This window comes from Colossoma macropomum, unplaced genomic scaffold, assembly GCF_904425465.1.
Source record: "Colossoma macropomum unplaced genomic scaffold, Colossoma_macropomum, whole genome shotgun sequence".
NCBI lineage: Eukaryota > Metazoa > Chordata > Actinopteri > Characiformes > Serrasalmidae > Colossoma > Colossoma macropomum.
In genome coordinates, this window is record NW_023494793.1 from 31,368,571 (window position 1) to 31,374,570 (window position 6,000).

The window sequence follows — 6,000 nt, forward strand, 5'->3', positions numbered from 1 at the left end:
AAATGAAGCTCAACTTCTTTTCGACCTTGAACTGAAGCCATTGTTGTAGGGGTTTCTGTCCAGAGTTTAGTTTTCTTCATCTGATTCAGTAGATCAATATCACTAAAAAGTAAAACTAAAAACTAAATTAAATGTGGAAGGTAAGTCAAAATATACATCACTATCTTATATACACAAAAAAGATGGTTCCTCAAGGGTTCTTTAGTAAAGAAAATAGTTCTATATAGAATGAACACTCAAGGAAGGTTAGAAATTAAAGGGTTCTTTGCATCATGAAAGGGTTCTTCAGATTAATGGAGAATATGTAGTAGATGGTTCTATAAAGAACCTTATATATAGCACCCAAAAGGGTTCTTCTATTGTTACAAGCTTGATATCATCAGCACATTCTCCATCAATCAGACGAACCCTTTCATGATGCAAAAGGTTCTTTGAGTGTCCATAGTTCTATACAGAACCATTCTCTTCACTAAAGAACCCATGAAGATCCATCTTTGTTAAGAGTGTAGTGACTTGGAGTTGTTTTTGATGCTGTTATTTTCTTGTGTTTAGTCATCATTGTTCAAAATGAGTCCTTGCACACCATGGAGTGTGTAATTGTATGGGCCTAATTGTAGTTAATGTCCCAGAGAACACATTGTAAAATATTCAGAATCTTTGTATGATGCTAATGATGAGTGTTATATTAAACATCTGATTAATCTGATAAAGTCTGAATTAAAAGAAACAAACAAACAAAAAAAAACAATACAAATATAAAACATATACCTATCTGAAAACTGTCTAGGCATGGTCCTAATATTTTAATGAGCGTGCTTCATTCTCAGCCTCTGTCCAACACTCCCAGTCTGCTAGACCACTGAAGCAGAACTGAACATAACAGAAATGAGAAATGAGTGTAACAGCCTTTATTTATACAGGTGGTGTTAAAGACCCCTGCTGTGTCCACGGCTCACTAAAAAGCATTATCCTTTTATATGGCATGTTAAAGAAAGTTCTGCCAGACATGCATCTAGAACAGCGGTCACCAACCCTGGTCCTGGAGATGTACCTTCCTGCAGAGTTTAGTTCCAACCACAATCTGCCACATCTGCTCCAGCTAAGTGACTTTTTTGCCTGAATCAGGTGCCTTAGGCCCAATCCCATTTCACCCCTCCCCCCTACCACTTAGCCCTAACCCTCCATTTTGCACATTCATGCCTAGGGGGTTGTGTGTCATGATTCTTGTTGAGATAGAGGGGTAGGGTGAAGTGTTAGGGCTACATGGCCCTTTAAACAGAGGTTTTTCAGTAGCACACTCCAAACCGAGTGTTATGAGAAAAAAAAGTAAACTGAGTAACCAGTTGAACCTGAAAATGTATTTTCTTTGATAAAAAAATATGATAGCCATTTTAATATCTTAATTTAATGTAATTTCAATGTATTATGGTCCTTTTCTTCATAATAAACATGAAAACTGCTAATACTATGATGACGTCTCAGTAGCTAGCTGGCTAAATTTTCCGTTCCACCTCTTTGAAGGCATATGATCCTCTAAATGTAACTAAAGCCCAGCAGCAAAGTTGCTGAACTTTACCCTCCTCTGCTATCACTGCAGACTGGCAGGGTCGCCTACAGAGCACCGCTAGTAGCTTGTTAATGTAGTAATGTTCTTTTTTATTTGAGGGATCCCGTTTCATAGGGGAAGATTTCACCCACTACCCCTTGTAACTCAGTTCCAAGGGGCAAGGAGACACTTGAAAACAAGGGCTAGGAGTAAAAATAAGAAATGGGATTGGGCCTTAGTGTTAGCAATGTGGGGAGGGGCATGTTAGATGCAGGTTGATACTAAACTCTGCAGGAAAGTAGATCTCCAGGAGGGGGCAGGACAAACCACATCAGCCTTGGGATCAGTGAGGTTATTGCTTACAAAAGCAGTGTCCATGATTAGGACCACCCAGTTTACATCAAATAAGGAGGATGTTGGAGAAACACATTGCTCAATTATTGGGTATTGGTAAGTTTTTCACAGGGTTTTTTTTCTACATGTACATTGTGTGTCCACAAGAGCAATATTAACCTACTTAGAAAGAAAACACAGATGTAGGCTCCCTGGGACTTTAACGATTGAATGTATTCCCCCTTTTCTCAGTGTACTCATGAGTTGTGCCTAATAGCCTTCATGCAGATCTACCTTCTTCCCTTTCTTTCCACATCAGAACATCCTGGATCACGTGCGTGAGATTTGAACTGGTAACCAGCATGTAAGGTAGATATTCAGGAGAAGGGTTGGGGAGCTTAAACATAGATGATTTTATTTTGCACTGGAGCTAGATTTGTAATTTGGTGTGCAATCAGTTGAAAACACTAATGGATGCACACAAGAGAGTCTTTAATGAATACAAGTGAATAGAGCTATGCTGCAAAAATGTTCATTAAATGTGTTTCTAGTCACCCACAAAGGAACTTCTTTTCATTTTGGGAAAGTAGGAGTTGAAAAGTGCTAAAAAAAATAAGACAACAGTGTTGGGAAAATGGGAGCAATTGTTTGTTAAAAAAGAAATGTAATTTTGTATAAAGATCTGTAGGCCTTTATTCATATTGGACAAATCTTATAGATCTTACAAATGCCCTCTGGTGTCTAACCTACCTGGAAGAGATTGCTGAGTAGGAGATCCCCCTAACTAGAACATTTACAGAAAATTTGGCAGATGGTCTCGTCCAGAGCGTCTTCCAATTTAAATCATGTGTCAAATATATGTGAATGTAGTGTTACGAGTCTTACCCAAAGACTCCTTTTGGTCAAGTGTGGTGTGCTTGCCTGGGTATTACCTGCTGCACTACACCAAGCCACGGTTGTTGAAGAAATTGCCAAGTAAGCAACCGCTTATAGTGGTGTTAAAATCAGATCTGGGATGTCCTGCAGAGATCAGTGATTTCCCTCTTCTAACACTCTGAAATCAACTCATGGAAGCCTTTGTTTACCTGATTAGTTGAATCGGGAGTGTTAAATGAGGTAGAATGCTAAACTCTGCTGAGGCCCTCTAGGACTGGAGTTTAACCGCCCCCTGTTCTGCATCTGTATATGGTTGATTTCCACAGGCTGTAATTTCAGCCCCTGCCTATTGACTCCTATTTTAAGTGTGTACAGGTGAACGTGTCACAGTTATTGTCTGTGGTAATCAAACTGTACGCTACAGATGGGGCAGATTGAGATGAGGTAGAAACGTGTTAGGGAACTTTCACTTTTTCTTGGTTTTATGCATAATAGCTTATCAGCTATTTTTGTAATATAAAAATGAAACACTGTGACCAAAATGATTTCGTCTGAATTAGTTGCAAAATGACAGGTTTAGTCTCACATTCATAGTAAAGTGTTGTTGCTTCCTTATAGTCATGTTATAGCCATTATTATCTTCAGAGAACATATATATTGCAGGTGGTCTGGCCATTGACCTGTCATAAAAGACCAGCAGTTCGATCATTCCAGGAAAAGACAGAAATACATCAGATAAGATTATGTAGTAATCTGTGACTGAATATATATTTTTCTATGAATATATAAACTGACTGTATATAAACTATAAGACTGACTATTTGATTTCTGCTTCAAGTATCACATGCCCAAATATAAATACAGAATAGAATTCATAGGTTTTGTAATGTAAGGGGAAACAGGCATTTTAAAATCATGTCAAAAACTGAAAAACAACAAAAATGGAGATATCAGGTTTTCCTGCGACATATTTATACATATATATATATATATATATATAATATATATATATATATATATATATATATATATATATATATATATATATTATCATATAAAAGCTGCATTTTGTCTTTACTCGTGTTATCTTTATCTTATATTAAAATTAATTGGATGGTCTGAAGCATTTAAATATAAAATTAGTTAAAATAAGATCAGAAATCAGGCAGGAGCAAATACTTTTTCAGAGGATTGTACAATTGGTTAAAATGTATTATATTGACTTATAACATATCTATTATTTTTGTTTGAAAAAATAAAAAGTTTTAGGCTACTTTAAGAAAAAAAAGTATAGCTTTTATTGTCCACATTCTACTACTCTATTAGTAATTCCATCACATTTTTGCTTGAGTATATTGTGGCATCCACCACTGGCCACACTGCCGTAGGAACGTGGGAGCTGTGGCCATGCAAAGTGGCCATGCAGAGAGGCTCTCGGGAGGTGCCATGCTCCCGGTGGGGACTGGACATTTATTTTTGCTAGATACGTGTGTGTACATGTCATTTGTGCTATTCTTTGTCAGGCTGTGGGGAAGTTGGCGTGATGTGCGCTGCTTACAACCCTGCAAACTCACACTTCCATTTTGAATTATTATTTACACACTTACTGTTTGATCCAAAAAAAGGAAATAAATAAATAAATAAATAAATAAAAAGAGATGGCACCAATTCGAGGCCAGATATCAGGATTGAGTCGGTATCAACAGAAAATGATGGATTGGACATTGGAAAAATAAAAAGAATGAATTCAATCCAATCTGAAAACAAATCTATTCTGAAACAGCACACACTCGTATTGTGTGACGTGATGTTGTATTTCTTCCTACAGGCTGTACTTGTTCCTGCAGAGTGTTTGAGTAGTTTGAGCATGATACCCTGCTCATCATATTCATCTACTCAAAGTGCTTCAGTTAGAAATAGCTTCTTTGGGGCTTCCAAGTTGTACAACCATCTAAGCGTCTGCCCTATCATCAGGAAATTGCAAGTTTGATCCTTATTGATGCTGCAGCCATCTTTGGCCAGGAGTCCAAGAGAGCACAATTGGCCTTGCTCTCTCTGAGTGGGCAGGATACATCACTGTATCACTCAGCACGATGTTAGCTAGTGCAGATGTCTGTTAACAGTACTGGTGGTTAGTGTTCTCCTCTAAGCACATTCAGCTGTCCAATGATGTTGCATTAGCGGCAGTTCAAAAAGATGCGGTGGCGCTTCACATAACTTGGAGGAAGCTTGTGTTTGCCTTCTCCCTCCTATCACTGGTGGTATTGTGTGATTGGAGAGACCTAACTAGTGGGTGGAATATGACTAAACTGGGGAGTCGATTGGAAAAAATTCTGCCCCTCAAAAATAAAAGTGGGTCTTTTAAAGTTTAGTAGTTTTTTCCGTATCGGATAGATCCTGGCTGATTTTGAAGAAAAAGTATTGTCTAATCTGTAATAGCTCAGTCAATCAAAAAATAATTAATTTAAAAATAAATACATGTGGAAATAAAAAATAAAGAAATTTTCATTTTATTTTCTTAATTCTTTTTTTTATTTTATTTTGTTTAATACATTCTTCTTTATTCTTTATTGTTCTTATTACCTTTTAAATTTTTAATAAGAAACTTTATTAGGATCTAAAAAGAGTACCAACAATATACCCCCACCCCACCACCATCCCGCCCCCCCCCCAAAAAATCTCAGAAAATACTGATTTCATGCAAATTCTCTATTCTAATAGGGTTTTTTATTACCTAGGACACTCGGATATTAGCGCTTTGAAGCAGTGGGCGTGGTTATCCCTGTCCCTTCCCCCGCTTTGGCGATGACCACGCCCACTCCCCCTCTCCCAAACCACGGATTGGCTTGTGAACTGCACGCCACTGATTCTGCGGTAAAGATGGCGGCGTCAGAGGGGGCGCATAGTGGCTCGAGCGAAACGGAGCGACCCCGTTCGGGCCCGTTTTAGAAAAAAACAAAAAAACTCCGCTACCAGGGGGGTCGACCGCTCCCGGTTCGCCGAAACGCACACCGAGCAGCGCCGGTCAGTAGAGCTGAGCGTGTAGTGACACCATTGTTTGCTGGGTGGGATCGGGCGCGCGGAGCCGCTAGCCGTGGCGCTAGTGAGCGGAGGGGGAGCGCGCGGGTGGAGGAACAGCCAGCAGGCCGCTGCGCTCTTCGGCCGGGGGGGATGTGATCCGGCCGGACGGCGCGGTGTCCCTCGCCTCGTCCCGCGGATCTCTGTTTTCGCGCACAACTCGCACA